Source organism: Malaclemys terrapin, chromosome 2, assembly GCF_027887155.1.
Source record: "Malaclemys terrapin pileata isolate rMalTer1 chromosome 2, rMalTer1.hap1, whole genome shotgun sequence".
Taxonomy (NCBI): Eukaryota; Metazoa; Chordata; order Testudines; family Emydidae; genus Malaclemys; species Malaclemys terrapin.
In genome coordinates, this window is record NC_071506.1 from 234,902,327 (window position 1) to 234,921,758 (window position 19,432).

Consider the following 19,432-nt stretch of genomic DNA (forward strand, 5'->3'; position numbering starts at 1 on the left):
TACGGGAATTGGAGGGCAAAACAAATGTATTGAATTTCGTTACATGTAAGAATTTTACCTAAATTCGTCATGCCACCCAATAACAAGTAAAAATAACATTTGTTCTTGCACATCTTTAATATTCAATATCTCTCTTCTAGAATATACATTCAAAATGTATGATTCCATTTTTGAATGTCTCGGGAGGCATTTCTTTTAGCTGAAAAGCCTTTCAGTTTTCTAAAATATTTAAGCATATATTTAGTGTTTTTATTATTTTCAAGAGAAGGGTTTGCAGCAAATTCACTGATGTGAAACATTAATAATAAGCAACATGTTAAAAGGTTTGTGGCTGCATATGGGGGTCTTCCCGTGTCAAATATGAAAATAGGAATGTTTATTCTCATCATGTATAGGTTGATTGGCAGTGTATCAAGACTCAAAGGGTAGGATAGGGAAAGGGCTGGATTCTGCCACCTTTAACCACTCTGATTTGTACTTTACTCCATGAGAGAGGAAACTTGGCCCCCTGTGACTAGAAGGACGCTACTTCCAAGAGGTTTGTTCCCTCAATTTGTTTTCTGGGCTTTCTTCTTTTAGTGACTCTGAGAATCGTCTGTTTAGGTCCCTCTGTGGAAAGTTGGCTTCTCTTAGTGATCATCTGTTAGCTTTAAATATGTCTCAGTTTATTATTCTATTTTGTTTGCTGTCATTCTAATTTCAACATGATTGTAGATTCTTTAGATAAACGATAATACTATAGTAAGTAACACGCCATTGGGTCTGAGGCTCCTGATTAGACTGAATGCTGTTAGAGGAGCCATTGATCATTGGTGGTGTTCCGAACTAGCTCTCTCTTCCTTCCCTTTAATTGACTCTCTCCACTTGTTCTTTCCGTGAACCAAGAACTTTAAGTTCTTTTTTTTTTAAAGTGACCCAAATCTGCTTTATATCTTAACTGTACAGCCCCAATGACATTAATGGTGTTGCAAGTGGGTAACAGAAACACAATTTTGGCTTATTGGCTTGTGCAAAAAGAGATTCTCCACTTTGAAATACTACTCTCATTTGAGGACTAAAAATGAAGTATTTGTCAGAAGGCTGAATGTTGAAGTTGTGCAAAGGGATCTTAGGAACGGTCAGATCCTTGGCCTTTGATGTTTTGTTTGCTCCATAGTATCCCATGTTTATTGGGGATGGAAAAAGTCCATGAAAAGAAAGTTACTGACCATGGACTGTATCTGATTTTCAAATGTTAATTCGTACGTTTAGCTTTATTTGTAAATGTCAAGAATAGTCGATCCATCATCTAGCTGAACCTATTAGGACTGCTGTAGTTAAGGGCTTGTCAGCATTTTATTAGAAACTCCATTCTTCAGGTTTATAAAAACTTGCTTCAAGCTGAAACTTGACATGTGAAATATCAACCCCGAAGTAAATTTTCTTGGTCAAATTTGGCTTAAATTTAATTTGTAATTTTAAAGTGTTGAGGGCAAACAAAATAGATATTTGTCATCTCTGACCTTTCCTCTGTACGTATTACTCAAAAATAATATTTTTTTTAAAATCAACTCTTCAACACTGTCCACTGGGATATTTACTTTAAATGGTTGGTATACTCTGATATAAGAAGGGGGTACTGAATATGTAGTTACTGCCATAAATGGGGGTTTTTACATAGTAGTACTCCTACTGTTGTAATGTACAAACCTAGCACCTGAATGCAGCTGCCAAGTGTCACTGATTTTGCCTTATCATGTCTTTCCACAGTCTAGCTGAGACATCACGCATTCACACTGGGCTGTTGGAATACAGCTAGTGACTATTGGACGTCTGTGGCTGTGTCTACACAGCATAGTAAACCCAGGTTTGTGGGACCCATGCTTGCGGATTTGATGTTGCAAAGCCTGCACAGGAGTGTGCACGTTGCATTGTAAATGCAGGCTTCTCAATCATGCCCATGTGCCCATACTGTGCTAGCCAGACTAGAGTCATACCTTCTGCTTCTGGGGGTGTATCGTAGGGTTCCTGGCACCCCTTCCAGTTGTAGCTACTGTAGGGTCTGATTCATAGTAGATTGTGGGAGAATTTGTCTGTTCATTCTGCAGGACTTGACTAGGAGGGATTTGAATGGGTTGATCCCACTACTTCATTCAGCCAAGCCATTTTGGGGTTTATATATTCCTGGCAGCCAAAATCAGCAACATGGATTCCAGCTGGGTGGAAGAATTTCTCTAGCTCACACTTTTACTCATATTTCGCAAACTAGGCAGAGCATTTGTGAGATGCTGCTGGATGTTCCATCAGTGGTATTTGATCTATTGAAAGCACCTCTTGAATGGGGGTGCTGATGTGGCAGCTGTGATACAGCTTATGCTGCTCAGGCCTGTTGCCAGAACTGCACATTCACCGTAAGAAGACCAGCGCTTCTGGAGAAGGGCAACAAGCACAGATTGGTGGGATCTCATTGTCATGAGAACCTGGGATGACCAACATTGGCGCCAGAACTTTTGCACGGAAGAAGCAGATGTTCCTGGAGATTTGTGATCAGCTTGCTGCCAGCTCCAGGATACGCAGGGAAACTGCTGGTCCAAAAGCGGGTCATTGTAGTAATCTAGAAGCCAGCTTTTCCAGACAGCTCTGTTGTGGGAGTGATTATGGTGGAGGTTTGTGAGGTGATCAGGACTGTGATTTACCCAGAGATGGTGGGCATTAAAAATGTTCTTGAAATAACTGTTGGCTTTGAGAGAATGACATTTATAAACTGTGCCAGGATCATTGATGGGACTCCCTTGCCCATAGTTAACCCTCAACAAGGCACACATGAGTATATAAACAGCATGCAGGTCCTGGTTGACCACAGAGAAGGATTCAGACACTAACCTAGGATGCACTGTCTAGGTGCATAATGCCAAGGATTTCCAGAGATCGGGACTTTACCTTAGTGGACAAGCTGGGATGTTATTTCCTCCAAATTGCGTTGTAATAAATAGTCACTATCCCGACTGTTACTCTAGTGGACCCCACTTTTACCCCCTTTTGCCACGGCTTATGAAACTGTACCCTGATTTCAGACAACCTAGCAAAGGGTCCTCGGCTACACGCCCTATAGCTCTAGAATGTTGGTGGAACATGTGTTTGGCAGATTGAAATCCTGTTGGTGTTGCCTTCGGAACCATGTGGATGCCAATGTTGTTAATGCTATCCACATTATTGTGGCCTGCTGTGTTCTGTACAGTGTCTGGGAGGACAAAGGAGAACCTTTTCTCAAGAGACTTCTGGATTGCCATGCTGGTACGCACAGCCAGAAAGTGCACCTGTCATTTCTGGGGCTGTATCCACACACACAACAGAAATCAGGGATGCCTTGTGCACCCACATACTGGGTTTGGACATTCCCATGGATGAGGGGAAATGAAACAGTATTTGTAATTGTGCTGTTTCTGGATGTTGGGCAGCTGTGGGACATGTTTTTAATGAATTAAATAATTTGTATTATATATTATGAGTTTTGTAAACACTTAATGTACCTCTACACACAATGTATTGCTCACTGTGCTTCAGACCACAGCTAATGGATTACTGTGATTAAGTTCTATTTCATACGTATAAAACTTGCTAATGAAACATTGGGTGCAAATTCAACACTGTTTAAAATAAAGATGTATTTAAAAACCTGGAAGGCCTCTCCACCAGGCCATTGGTTTGATGGTGGTAAGGGGTGGCAACCAAGTGATTCACCCCATGAGCTTCCCACAGGTTTTTCATGGTCCCTGCCAGGAAATTAGTTCCCGAATCTGTAAGGATGTCGGAGGGCCAACCCACCCTGGCAAAAATGTCTGCTAATGCCTGGCACACACTTTTAGCCCTGGTGTTGCTTAAGGGTACTGCTTCCGGCCATCGGGTAGCAAAATCCATGAAAGTCAGTACGTACTGCTTTCCTCTGGGTGTCTTCTTTGGGAAAGGACCCAGAATATCCACAGCTACTTGCTGAAATGGGACCTCAATTATGGGTAGTGGCTGGAGAGGGGCTTTGACCTGGTCTTGGGGCTTTCCCACTCGTTGGCACACCTCACAAGACCGGACATAATTAGTAACGTCCTTGCCCATTCCCTCCCAGTGGAAGGACTTCCCCAACCAGTCTTTGGTTCTGTTCACCCCAGAATGGCCACTGGGATGATCATGGGTTAAGCTCAAGAGCTTTACCCGATACTTAGTGGGAACTACCAACCGTCTTTGAGGATGCCAGTCTTCCTAGTGTCCACCAGAAAGAGGCTCCTTGTATAAAAGTCCTTGTTCTACAACAAACCGGGATCGGTTAGAAGAGCTGAGAGGCAGTGGGGTGCTCCATGCCGCCACCCAAGCTTTCTGAAGGCTGTCATCTGCTTCCTGCTCGGCCTGGAACTGTTCCCTTGATGCTGGAGACATCAGTTCCTCCTTGGACTGTGGACTGGGGCTTGGTCCCTCTGGAAGCGATGCAGGTGCTGGGGCTGTTTCCATTGACTGTGAACCACTGTCCGCTGGTGCACTAAGTTGTATTTCAGGCTCTGGCTGAGCCTCTTGGGTAGGGTTATCTGCTGCTTCTGCCAGTTCAGGCTCGCTGGTGCCCTCTGGTGGTGAAATTGTAGACAGGGTTGCAAACACTGTACTCAGTGCTGGCAATGGTTCTGGCGCTGGTTGTGTTGCCAGTTCCGGTTCTGGGACTGGCTTTGGCTGGGTCTCTGGGATTGGATCCACTATGGCTGTTGCAGTCATTGGCAGGGGGTCTGGTTCCACCACCTTTGTCTGGGTCTCTGGTAACACAGACGGGGCCCTGGTGGATGGCTCAGGAACAGGGATGGGGGTGAAAGCTTGCTTAGCCTGGCTGCGGGTGACTATTCCCACCCTCTTGGCTAGCTTCACATGGTTGGCCAAGTCTTCCCTCAGCAGTATGGGGATGGGATAATTGTCAGACTGCAAAAGTCCACATTCCTGACCAGCCCTTGTACTGGACATGTAACTTGGCTGTAGGCAAGGTTCCAGAGTGTGACATGAAGGGCTGAATTGTCACCGGAGCCTCCGGGTTGATGAGTTTGGGGTCCACTAGGGATTGGTGGAGAGTCGACACTTGTGCCGCAGTGTCCCTCCACGCGATAACCTTCTTTCAGCCCGCTCTCAAGGTTTCCCTCCTCTCCAAGGGTATGAGAGGCTCATCTGGGCCTGGGGATCTTTGGTGTGATTGTGGTGTAATGAACTGTAATCGGTTGGGGTTCTTGGGGCAGTGGGCCTTTATATGTCCCAGTTCATTACATTTAAAACATCGCCCTGCTAAGGTATCACCGGGGCGATGTTAGTTGGTGGAGACTGGTGTGGTGGGTTGAGAAGGCGTCTGGGGTTTCCCTTGGGATGTAGGTGGGGCGTTGGGTGCCCCCGGTGATAGGGTTTTGTTTCGGGTCACCCCTTCTGATATTCGCTCCAACTGCTACTAGTTTTTTTTCTTTTCTGCCACCTCCACCCATTTGGCTCCAATCTCCCCCGCCTTGGTTACAGTTTTGGGCTTCCCATCTAGGATGTACCTTTCTATTTCCTCAGGAACACCCTCTAAAAACTGCTCCATTTGCATTAGGAAGGGCAACTCTTCTGTAGATTTAACACTTGCTCCTGATATCCAGGCATCTCAATTTTTCCCAATGTGGTAGGCATGTCGGGTAAATGACATGTCTGGTTTCCACCTTAGGGCTCTGAACGGCCGACGGGCATGCTCAGGTGTTAGCCCCATTCTGATTCTGGCCTTGTTTTTAAAAAAGTTCATAACTGTTCATGTGTTCCTTAGGCATTTCAGCTGCCACCTCTGCTAAGGGTCCACTGAGCTGTGGCCTCAGCTCTACCATGTACTGATCTGTAGTGATGCTGTACCCAAGGCAGGCCCTTTCAAAATTTTCTAAGGCAGCCTCACTATCATCGCCTGCCTTGTAGGTGGGGAATTTTCTGGGATAGGAAGCGGTACCTGGAGAGGGGTTGCTAGGGTTGGCTGGTATACGCTTTTGCAGAGTTTTTGTTGCTTTTTTGACTCCCATGATCTTGTGTGACTTACTGCTAGGAATAGAGATTGCGAAATTGACTAATTGCTGATTTAGAGGGATCTGTGTGGGCACACTGTTGCATCCACATAGAGTCCCATTAAGGTCAATCCCTTTTCTGGACCAGTGCCTATTTAAGCAATGACCCATAAATTTGGGCTAGGGGTTTTTACTATCTCATTTGAATAACTGCATAGTTTGAATTAATGCATTATAAATTATCTCAATGACTGATATTGATCCTCTACAGCAGTGGTGCACAAACTTTTTACCTCGTGCCCCCTATTACTCCTGTCTGCACCCCCCACCCTGGAGCCGATGCCACGCCTCTGGGAGCAGAGGACGCAGACAGGGGTAAAGGGGTGGGAGAGGAGCTGAGGCCAGAGGCCGGCAGGTCAGCAGCCCTGACCAAAAGTGGAGCTCAGGGAGTGGGACTGGCAGCTGGGGCTGTGGGGCCTGGCCTGTGGGGGCTCGCCCAGGCTCCAGCCACGCTCCCCCGAACATTCCTCTGCACCCTCCTAGTGCATAATAGAGGCACGGCAAGGAGAGCCATGCCTTGCTCCTGCAAGACTTTGCAAAGTGCCTAGCTGGGAGTGTAAGATTGTAACTCTCCAACACAAGTGTGATGAGAAGCTACTTATTGGCATAAATAAGGTTGAGCTTTAGGCTAAGTTAAGCTCCTCTACACTGAGCTGAAGCAATTTTTCTGCTCCTTGCATATCCAGTCTTTTACTTTCAAGAGCACAGGCTGAAATAGAGGTAAGATATGGGTTGAGAATAGACACTTTTGAGGAAATATAGCACCAGATTCTCTATTGAGAGATTTGCTTGATGTAGCAGAGATTGGGGGCACTCAGGGAGGTGGTTATGGCTCCCTGATTCTAAACTGGACCCAGTGTAGGATTAGAGCAGAGTGAGATCTATTGTAATCTGTGCCAGCTGTTGCATGGTTCCTGCTGAGGATAGCTATCTTCCAACCCTGATGCCTCCCCTCATCTCTGGGTGCTATGGGCGAGAGTGGCATAAGAGCGAGATACGCATGTTGTGGGCTTTCCCACGTTGGGAGAATCTTCAGCAGGGGCAATCAGGCCAGATTGCATTAGTGTGTCACAGAGGGGATGGAGCGGAGGAGAATGTTAGCAAATATATAAGACACACAGGTATACTTTTCCCTCTTTGTCTTGGCTACTGTTCCTAGCTAGGAATAACTTGATGGTTTCACAGCTGCCCCATATACATGCATGATCAGGTTACCATTGCACTTCTGCTCATCCTTTTTTACTGATACTCTGTACCTAATATGAGCTGGGTTAAGTTTGTAGTTGTTGGCCATAAGAATTGTGTTTCTCCCATCTGCAGGTGGGACTTTATTAATATTTAGCAGCAGGAAAGGCTTTGTGCTAATTTATTTGGGGATAGTTAAGGAAGGAGGAGAGATGATGGATCATTCTACTTAAAACAAAATTATATAAATGCAGACTGAAAAATCAAAAGTCGGCTTCAATTTATCTTCAAAAATATGGGATCAGATCAGTACATGATTCAGACGAATGTCAATTTAAATTAGAAGTTTCAGGCTAAGGCAAGTAATGTGATCAGATGGCATAAGGGAAAAAATGGGGAATAAAAGGTTCAAAACAGTTGCCTGGCAGCAATTTTTCACACAAACAATCAAAACTGTGTGGCATGGCTTCCCAGGCATTATTATGCTATGCAAGCTTAAATACTAAGTTGCTCAGGAAAATTACATAGCATCCTGAGGCATACAGGGAAAAATGAGCCCAGAAAGAGGGTCAGTGAATTTAGCCCCCTGCCTTAAAACTTGCTTATGCACATATGTTGGAAATATTGATTCAAAAAGCTAAATTCATTATTGGGTTGTGCAAGATTTACATTGAGAGTCGTCATACTATACCAATAGGCCAAATACCCTTTTGTTTTAGTGAATGATCAGGAGGAACATTTGAAGGTATCTTGTTAAAATCTTGCCTTTTCTATTTCTTTTCATTTACAGGTTGTTGCTGAAATTGTTATGCTGGGGTTGGCTGACTTCTTGCTCATGTACTTCTGTCCCAGCATGCAGTGGAATAGTGACATCTGTATCACAGCTCCTCAGCACTGGAGAATGGAATCTTCCTATGATTAAAAGGTACGTTATCTCTCTCTCTCTCTCTCTCTCTCTCTCTCTTTTTTTTTTTAAATGGAACAGATCTATATGGAATGTTAGTTTTATATCTTTCAGCTCATGTCCTGAAAAATCTAAAATAATTTTGAGTTGTAGTAGCTAGGACTGTAAAAATACCTGTGAAAGCTGCTTTGCATAAGCCAATCCTTATGTAGGGGGTAAAGGAAGTGACATAACGTGATTGTTGCTTGGAGTAGGAAAAGTTTAAATTGGTGTGTCAATTAAACTTGGAACTTCAGAGTGTTTCAGGTTTATGGTTTTGTTCCATATGTCTGATGATTAGGAGAGACCTTCCCCAGAGGACAAATAGCTAATTTATCATTGTGCATTTGAGTTGTCTTAACACAAAAATTGATCACATAACTGTGCAAGTCATTACATACGTATGCCTGCATCACTTGCCCATTAACCATCTTCTAGAGACTTATTCTAACATTAGAAATCCTCAGCTGCTTCAAACAGCTGCCATTTAAATAAAAAATAAATTGCCAGATAAATGTTTCTCTCTTCTTCCCCCATCATGTGGAATTTATATACCCAAATTGCCCATACCCATGTCCTGGTGGTCAAGATTCATCTCTGTCCCAGTGACAGTTCTTCATACTTAAAAATATCATGGCTTTAAAGTCCATTATCTTATGACCCTGCAGGGCTAGAGATGTGAACTTGAGACATGGGTTTTTTAATGGGATCAAATTTCTACTCAGGATAACAGATCTTAAAGTCCACGATATTTTTGTGTGGAGAAACTATTCAAGTCATGATTAGGTTTGTTCTACATTTGTCAGTTTGCATTTTTTTCTTTCCTACTGAGCCTGGCAAGGTTGCACTCTTGGTAGCTTAGGTACCTGTTCTTTATAGGCAGCAGGCTACAAGAAATCTACCCAATAATAAAAATTAAACTAATATGGGATCTGATGCAGGAATTATTGGATAAGGTTTTGTAGCATTTATTATGGGGGTTGTCAGGCAAGATGATCGTTGTGGCTTATAATTAGGCTTGGCAGGATTTGCTTTAAATCAATAGATGTCAGTCATTTGCTGATTTCAGCTGACACACTGAAATGGGTGGGAAAAAATATCCATTGGTGTGCGTGCAGCCTCCCCCAGCAACTTGTGCCTGCAGGGATCAGGTCTCACCATCCCAGCAGTGGTGCAGGGAGGTCTCTTCAGCCCTGCTGTCATGGGAGTGGGAGAGCGGGGCTGTGACAGTGGAGCAGTAGCCATCTCACTGCGCTGCTGCAGGGCAGGAGAGACTGGATCCCCGGAGGCACCAGGTGCAGAGCAAGCTGTGGCCCTGACCAGGCACAGCAAAGATCCCCAACTGGGGTCAAAAGTAGGATGATGAGCCTCCTGCCATGGGGGAGGCCACCCCACTGCTGAGTGTCTCCATCACCAGCCCCACAGCCATCCAGGGAGCCCTCTGCAGCTCTGCTATCGCAGTCCCACTCACTCACCAGTCTGGAGTATGGGTGCCATCCTGGAGCAGGAACTGTTTAGCAGTTGGGTGTCTTCCCTCATGGCTGGGGGCTGCTCCTTCTCCTCACAGCCCTGGCCAGGAGTCTCTGCTCAATCAGGCCAGGACCACAACTTGCCCTGCACCTTGCATCTGGGTGTCTTGGGCCCTTTAGCCAAACAGAGAGCCCTCTGCAGCCCCACTGTCAGCACTGCCCTAACTCCAACCCAACCCCCCCTTAATTTCCACAACTGTAAAAATAAATATAGTTAACATCCATTTTTCTTTTTATAATTTTAACAGTCAAAATAAAAAATAAAATAAAATTGAATTCTGCCAAGTCCATCTATAATCTTCTGGTTTATAATCTATGATCATTTAAAAAAAAAAAACCCTCTCAAACATTCCTAAAATTGTTTCTGTAAAATATTTTGCATGTGCAGAATATATGATGATATGTAGGTATCACTGGCTTGTGTTTGTGATTATAGGCATGTTCTTCAGTTGTTCCAAATTCACGACAGCTAAACCTTTATTGCCCCTCACACATATAGTCTATATGTACAAGTGTTTGGCACATACCTACTGTTCAAATCTAGGTTGTTGCATTAAAACAGCCTATTTTTCAGTAAAAATAGGCAGTTGTACCAGAAAGAAGAAATTATCTTAACCTTCATAAAACACATGTATCAAATACTCCTACGAATACTCTAAAACTTAGACCTTTTAATGCTTTTTGTACTCCATCTTAATTTATTTTATTTTAGAAATTAACAACAAAAACATAGTAATATTTTAATGATGGTTGCATGGGAGCAACTGACAATGAAATGAAGACAGACTGTTCATTTATTGTCATGAGAAGAGGGGGGAAATAGTGATCTTTTTGATTGCTATATTGTATAAAAATAATTGGGTTATTATCATAATCATATTCTTTTTCACGATACCAAGGTCAAGTGCAATAATAGTAATAGTATGGGGACATATCAGTTTGCAGATGCTAGTAGGTATTAATTGAGGAAAATACGAGCTTCTATTACTTTTTATGGTGCTGATAAATATTACTGTTGAAAAGAGACAGGTGTATATCAAACCCAGAGGACCTTTACCATCACTCAAATTTCTTGCCATCTGTTTTTAAAACTCTAAATTCAGCTGAAGACTAGGAAGAGGCAGAATGTACTAATCAGTATTGTTCTCGTTTGCACCAAACACTAAGAGTTTTATTTTCTGAGTTGCTTCTTCAAAAATATGTTGTTCTCAAGATAATTCTGAAAATGTACCCTATTCTGTAAAGTTCTCTGGGGTTTTAACTTGTGACTCCTATTGGGAAGTATGCAACCCAAATCCCACATCAATTGCAAGTGTATTCCTGTGCCATGAAGTAAAGAAACTGATCTTGACTTACGTATATTTCATTTTTGAATCACTGAAATCTTAATTTTTTTGAGTACATTTTCCTTGGGCATTTCTAGTCTAGCCTCCTGCATAATACAGTAACAGCTCATTTTATCCTTTAAAATATTCTTCAGTAAAATGATGAAGTTATAAAATGTGCTTGGATACTATGGTGCTGGGTGCTATAGAAAACCCAAAGATAAGATTCACTGATGTTCAGTGGTCCAGAGGAGCTCTGACCAGTCCATACTATCTCCCCAAATCATAAATAGAGACATGGAGAAGAGCATACACCAGGCATAGTTTACACAACTGCAGGCAAAATGACAATCTGTGAAAGATTAAACTACCCAGTGACCAAATAATCCTTTTTTAAAGATTCACAAAACAGAGCTGTGACTGTGGCATCTAAAAAAGAAAATTTTCCCAGGGTTCTCCAGTGACTTACACTGAAACATCGCATTCTTTTGCAGTGTCTCAGTTGTTGTGACTGATAGCAGCTGTATGTTGACAGAAAATACATTTTTAAACTTGCACTTTTAAAAAAAATGCACTGTTAAGCCCTGTTAACTAAGGAGCTATATGAGTGGCACTAAGTAGTATCATCTCATCACAGAAAAAGTGAGGAAATTTTTATTGCAATCATATTGTTTCCAAAAGTGCATCTGGTGAACATGTCCAGTGTTTCAATTTTCATAGTCCATAATGCTTCACTCTGGTATGGATCTTTTCACTGTCGATTCATTATATAGCATTGTGTAGCATTGTAAATAGGAGCTGCGATGCAACAGATTTGTTTTGAATATACAATCAGATGATAACTCGTTTCTGAAGTGCTTTTCTCTGATCCAAGTACATTGAAGGAAGTAAGTGGTTCCTGGAATTGTTTATATAGTAAATGAATACTTTTAAATGACTGAAATAGTTACGTGGGAACTCTTAAATCAACTACTAAGCACTGAAACACAGGAAACGTTATTTTAAAGTAGATTAATTATTTGAACTGGCAAGAAGAAAGTAGTTGTGCTCTAATCTGTAATTAGCTTCCCACAGTCCCAGTGATCTACCTGCAAGGAGCTCATTGCACAATCTCTTCCCCCTCTGTTATCAGATTTGCCTGTTACTTTGGGCTACGCTCATTTATTGGGGTTACTCTTCTGGGGTGGGGGGTGTTCTGTAATTCTATTAATGTACTGCTTGTGTCACTTGTGTTTTCATATGGAGCCCTACTTCTCCCTGCTGCAAGTCCCCTCCCAATGGAGCTATCCTGCAGGACCTAGGTTCCCCAGGGCTGTGTTCCTCCAGCCCCAGAACTGGATGCGCGCGCACACACATGCGCGCACACACACACAGCAAGTCTGAATAGACCGGGTCAATCAGCACTTTCAAGCTGTCACCCTTACATGCCACAGGCACCGCACCAGAATAGAGTAAGCCTGAGCAGGCTGGATCAAGCAGCACTTTCAAGCTGCCAGCCTCTTATGTCACAGGTTCAGCACGTCCCCTATCCCCAATTTCACGTCACATAACCCACTTGATGAGCAAACCCCACAGGATTTTTGGGCGCTACAGGGATCTTTAGCTTAGGTAAAAGAAGTGTTGCTGCAGAGTAAATGAGGAAGTTCAAAACACAAAAGAGTAAAGTTCAGAGAGAGAGAGAGAGAGAAGCAACCAGATTAACCATAAAAGTTATTTATTGAATAATAGTGATAACCACACAAAGAGAGCCTAAACCAACATAACAGTTTTACAAAAGTCATATATAGAAAATTATAAAGTTATACCTGAGGTAGAAAAGAAAACACAGAGAGAGAGAACTGGCGTCTCACCCATTCTCTGAAGCTTGAACTGGTCGGGGTTCCCAGATGATGGTGGTAGCTCAGGGTCCTGTGTGCTGGAGACAGGCAGAGCCCCTGCATGATCAGTCAGGAGAAGATGAAATCCCAGTGGAACTGATGCAGAGTTGGATCCATGCATCAGAACACTTACTGGAGTGTGGGTAGGGTTTTTTGTAGGGAAGCAACAATGGTTCAAGTGAGAACACTAGATTTGTTTATGGGCAAACTGATGACTCAAGGGTTTTCTTTAGGCTAGACAATAGAAGCTGATCACTCTTGGCTATGGGTGGTGTTCTTTCCAGGGAGCTCACAGTGCAATTAGGCAGTTTCAGTATTTTGGATATCAATCAAGGATTCATTACTAGAATTGGTCTGATAACTGCTGAACAGATCATACTAGAAAAGTCAGATAGAGGAGCAAAGGATTCAGTTAAATGGTAAAAATTCCATTAAACAACCTGATTATTTCAAACAGCAGTAATTTACAGATGCTGCTCTAATGAGAACTACAAAAATATATTTTCTGTTGTGCATATAGCTGTGAGCCATGCAATCATTTTAATAACTATTGTGAATTTTCCATCTGTATCTGAGCTGAAGATTTAAAACTCTTCAAAACGGAGATTGCTAAAAGGATCCTATTTTTTTGCTACTAACTCATGGACTTTAAGGCCAGAAGGGACCAACGTGATCATCTTGTCTGACCTCTTGTACATTGCAAGCCACAGAACCTTACTCACCCACCCACTCACTCACTCATGTAGTAGGCCCATAACCTCTGGCTGAGTTACTGAAGTCCTCAAATCTTGATTTAATGATTTCAAGTTACAAAGAATCTGTTTTCTCTAGTTCAAACTAGCAAGTTATCTGTGTCCCTGCAGCAGAGGAAGATAAAAAACCAGTAGGTCTGTACCAGTCTGACCTGGGGGAAAATTCCATCCTGACCCCAAATATAATGATCAGTTTGACCCTGAGCATGTGGGCGAGACCCACCAGCCAGACACCTGGGGGAAAAAATTATTTGCTAATAGCAGACATGGAAAGGCTATATGCCATTCTAGGCAATCTCATCATACCATCCCCATCATAAATTTATCAAGCTCAATCTTGAAGCCAGCTAGGCTCCCCCTCCCAACCCTGCTCCAATTACTCCCATTGGAAGACTGTTCCAGAACTTCGCTCCTCTGATGGTTAGAAACCTGAGTTAGCACCTGACGTTTAAAAAAAGTTGGTAGTGTTCTATTGCCACCATTGTGAGTATATTTGACACTTTGGCATAGCTACCAAGGTTCATGCAACTCCATCTATGACATTTCTAATTATGAGAAGCAGTCCTTGACTTTCCCCTCAGGGTCACCCACAGCAGTCGGAGCAGGTGTGAGGAAGGCACACCCATATTCCTTGCATGCTTCAGAATCAAGAGTGGATTGGAGGAAGGGTGATGGGGCAGGAGATCCTGATGCAGCGTTCAAGAAAGGATGTGGATGGGCTGTTAGGAGCTGTTGGGCTGTAATGGAGATGTAGATAGGTAATGGATGGGGGGGTGGGGTGCTTGGGGAAGACACCATTTTAACAGCATCTAATTCTGTGACCCACACCCTTAATCTCTTTACCGTCCTGCCAGAAAATGCCACCTCCTTCTTTTCAGTGCCAGTGCTCTATTCTAGAAGGGATAGAAGACCGTGGGAGAGGTGTCAGGCTTCTCTGTTGGCTGAAAACTAGGACATTCCCCTGTAACCAGGGGGAGAAACTATAGCTGGTCACCTGCAGCTCTTGCAAGATCTGTTAGATGCATGACAAGGGTACCAAATGTGTGAGTGCCATGCAAGATGTGTGATCCTTGCTAGTCTGAATAAGTATCCTAAAACTAGAATGTGCAACAAGTATTCATATTCTCAGCTACTCTGAGATCTAGCTGTCATGCTTGAAGGCCTTGCTGAACCTCAAGAGGAATGGTAGTCTGAATGCCCTCTAAAATTTTTCATATTTGCCTGATTGGTATTGATTACCATTTAAATCCTTGTCAATAATTTTTAAATTAACCATTGGGCTCTGTCTTTGGGGGATGGAGAGTTCCATTTTTGAGGAGAGACAGAAGGTTAGTCGACTAAGGCTTGGTCTACACTAAAAAATTAGGTCGGTTTAACTATATTGGTCTGGGGAGTGAAAAATCCACCCCCCGGAGTGGTATTGTTAAGATGACCTAAATCTCCATGTAAACAGCACTAGGTCAATTGAATAATTCTTCCGCCAACCTAGCTATTGTCTCTCAGGGAGGTGGATTACCTGTTAGCAGGAGAACCACTCCTGTTGGCATAGGAGGTAATGTCTACACTGACGCACAACAGCGGTGCAGCTGCAGTGGCTCAGCTGTGCCGCTGTAGCATTTTAAGTGTAGACATACCCTAAGGCTATGGCTACACAACACATTTCTTTCAGTGGCATGAAGAACATGTACTCACGTAGCCCTGCCTAGCATGGGTTTATGTAGCAGTGTAGACAGTGGGGCATGGCTTAGGTGAGTAGAGTACACACATGCCGGAAGGGTTTGGGTATGTACCCAAGTATGTACCCTATATGGCTCTATATTCACCCAACCTGTGCCTTCACATCTACACTGCTATTTTTAGGCATGCGGCGTCCCATTGCCTGCCAGCTGCTGAAGCCTGTCCCTGCCTCAGGAAAAGACCCCGGCAGCAGGGAAAGACTTTGGCACTGGAGAAGGGCTCTGACAGGGGTGGATGCAGTGAGGATATGCTCAGCCTTTTCTCTCTGCCTCCTCCCTGCCCAGAGCCTTTCACTGACATGGATAGCTACATGCTGCAGTGTCAATGCAGCTTGCTTTCCACTGCAGCATATAGCTACGCATACCCTACCCACCACTTTCAGTGGTGTGTAATGTAGACGTAGCCCTATAAAGAAAAACTATGGCAGTGCTTTCTAAACCTCTCGCCTGCTTCACTGTTAGTGAGTCAGGAGCAGCTAGACTAGTGGGCAGAGTGCAGGTAAGACTATAAAAGTATCTTATTGATACCCCTCTGTGTATGGTGTGCGTATATATAGTTAAGTATGTGTGCATATATGTGTGTGTATGTATAAATGTATACACACACACATTTGTATATTGCTGTAGTCAATTTCATTTAGAATTACAAAGCCAGATTAAGTCATTAAAATCCATAGAATTATTCTGGCTTTACACAAATGTAAATGAATTTAGATCTGGTTATCTCTGTAGCAACTTGCTACATCATAACAATACGCATACCTTTTATATTAAACTATTCAGGTAACAAGTGCAGTAGTAATAAAAATGTGTTGTATTAATGTTGTAAATAAAAAGGAATGTATCTTGGCTTAAAATTTTCATTGTAATCTTGGCTATACATTGGTCAAATCACCAAGGTGACATGGAAGACCAAAGATGATATTAGGTGTATATTTTACTGAACAAATATAGTACTATGTGCATTTATCAACTGTGTGGTGTGAATGTGTTTCTCAGAAGCATATGGTAGAGAGAGAATAACATATGTAGTTTTTTTTCCCCTGTATACACACGTGCTATTTTTGGGAGGAGAGGGGGTGATGCTAAGGTAGATGGGAACTTCTGTGATATATTTTTACGTAGTCTTTTGATATAGGTACTAAATTTTAGATAAATCATTTTTGAGAGCATTAGGCAATACTGGCATCAATTTGGTGACTAAATCCAGAAATCTGATAGGCAGCATGGGTCAGTGGATTAGGAATTAGGCTGGGAGTCAAGAGACTTGGGCTGTATCTTTTGGCTCTGTCAACTTTGGGCAAGTCACTTCTGTTTCCTTTTCCACTCTTTGTCTGCTCTTTGGGGAGGGACTGTCTCTTACTATGCTTTGTGTAATGTATGGCACAATGGGTCTCCAGTCTTGGTTGGGGCTGTTGGATACTATTTTAATACAAGTAGTAGTAGTCTCTTTTCTAGAGGCCTTGGTACGTTTTCTCTTTCTATTAACTCCAAAATAAAAAGCAAATATTTTAATGTGCAGTGTACCAAAAAAGCCGTTGGCAGAATTAGAGTTGGTCAGGAATTTCAGACGGGAGTAATTTTCTGACATAGGAAAACTTAAATTTCGACAAACTTTCAATTTTTTCATCAGAAAAATATAAATGAAGTATGTTGGTTTTGGTTCATTTGACCCAAATCAGAAGATTGCCCCAAACGTTTAGTTTAGAATCAGTTTAAAAAAAAACAGTGCATTAAAGTATTAGGACATTGCCTTATGGGAGTTGTAGTTTGAGCCGCCCATTGTTTCCTATGGGCCAGGCTCCCTGGAGCAAGTCTCCCACAATGCAATGCAGACACAGCTAACTGAATTGGTGCTTCACATGACTTTGAGTGCAACAACAGATGTAGCCCTGCTAGGGATCCTGATGCTGCCATTCTCCCCTATGGGCCAGGATCCCTGGTTGCACTACATCTCCCATGTAGTATAGCCCATAGGAGACTGGGGCGGTGGGAGGAGGGGCTGAACTACAACTCCCATAAGGCAAGAGAAATACAGTTTAATGTTGATCTTACTCAGAATCATTTCAAGACAATTCAACAAAATGTTGGAACAAAATGATTCGACATTCCCAAATTGAATTTTTTTGCATTTTCATTCTGCAAAAAATTTCAATTTTTGGATGGAAAAAAACATATCGAAATGTCAGAATTTCCTGTGAGATGGAAATTCTGAAGTTTTCTTAGCTCTAGATAAAAGACTTGGAATGGATATAGAACCCTCACTACCTACTCTGTGAGTAGATATATTGTCTTGAGTAACTTGTATATTTCTTTATCATAATGTACTTAATTTGGGGTTTGTCGGTTTCAAAATCTCCTACTCTTTGCTAGTGTTATGTTAGGAAATGTGTTCTTTGCTTTCTCTTCTATAAATTAAGAATTTGCTCGCAAATGTTCATACTAATGACTAATTTCCTTTTTTCTATATGGGGTGGGGAGGGGGTGAAGAAATGTTCCAATGATCTGACGTAAGTAATGGTAATGTAGTAATTTATCTTGTTGTTTCTTGTGGTTAGCTATCTTGAACTTTCTTTTCACTCTGTTTCCTTATGCAGAAAAGTTTGTTTGCTTAAGAGGTAGTTGGGGGTTGCTTAGATGGGGACTGACTGCATCCAGTGGTGAATGTAGGTTGCATAGTGACACTGCTAGCTTCTGCCAAATCTGAAATTGTATTTGGAAGGCTTTGGGAAGACCGATATCTTCAGGCTAAAGGTCATATAGCTACAGGGTTACACGGAGACAGGTCACTTGTACCCTAGCCCGATTGGGACAGGGTGATAGGCCCAATCAAGATTGTACCTTGACCCAGACAGTGGCACTTGGATTCCTAATGTACCCTGTCCTGAGAGGAAGATAGGCCCTATATGCTTTGTCTGGCACAATATTAGCACCCTAGTAGCCAGCCATGAGCCTTAAGAGTCTTGTAGACTACATGGGGGAAAGACTGTTTGAATAAATTTGGCAAGGACTGTCTACCTGTTGTTCCATTTTAATGGAGAGAGCTGAATAAAATTGTGATCTTTTGTTTACCAAACAAAAATATCTATTTGCTCATTATTAGCAGCATGCCATTTGGCAAAGACCATCGTCATGCTGCTCACTGCAGAACTGTCCTTTCTGCAGTGGAAGCACTATAGAGTGCCGAGCTTGCCTGCCAAATTGTGATAAAATAGTGGTAGCAAAGTTACATAACTTGTATCTAAAACTCTCGCATCACATTCAGTAATGTATGTAATGGCTTGCAATTTTTTAAACGAACTGAACATTCATCTTCCATTTCAGAGCAATATCTATAGAGTGAGTTAGCAATGAAGGCACAAGAACACAGGGTAAAACAAATTTAATTGATTTCCTGTTCAAAATATGTACAGTGAGAATAGTTTCCAAATCACTTGCAGTACTTTCTATAAGTTGAATAACATTTTCAGAAACTGTCTCTCTTAGAAATATCATAAAACCACAAAAGCTCAAGGGCAAGTTGGTGCTTTGGTGACTGATGATGTGTCTATCTGGCAGTTCAGTCAATGTGAATAATAGATGTTTTTTATGAGATTTATTACTAGAAAATGCAGAAATGATATCCAATGATAAAAACGTTTCCATTAAGAAAGGAAGGAATCTGGTTAAATGGGAAAAGTTAATGTTTTATTAATTTTTTGTTGTTGGCTTTTCATTCTTTTGTCTTGCGGCTCTGGTGTATCTGCTGTTAGTGAATATGCAAAATCCTAACTTGCTTAATAGAGCAATTAAAGTAGAGACAAACTAAGAAAGTTATGTAACAAATTCTTCTGAAGTATAAAACAAATTACAGCCATATAAAAAGATTTAAAATTGTTTCCCATGGATGCAGATCCCATCGGATGCCACCTTTAAAGTACCGTATATACTTGATCATAAGCCGGTTCATTTATAAGCCACCCCCCTTCCCAAGATCGATAAGTAAAAATGGAAAATTTTTATAACCCG

At 42.2% G+C, this 19,432-nt stretch overlaps 1 protein-coding gene across 1 annotated transcript in view; it reads left to right on the forward strand.

Moving 5' to 3' along the window:
• THSD7A (thrombospondin type 1 domain containing 7A) overlaps positions 1-19,432 on the forward strand; it is a 539,353-nt gene that overhangs the window by 83,015 nt on the left and 436,906 nt on the right. The window contains exon 2 of the mRNA XM_054020318.1: positions 8,053-8,187. The gene's annotated coding sequence lies outside the window, so the exon portion shown is untranslated. The remainder of the gene's footprint in view (positions 1-8,052; positions 8,188-19,432) is intronic.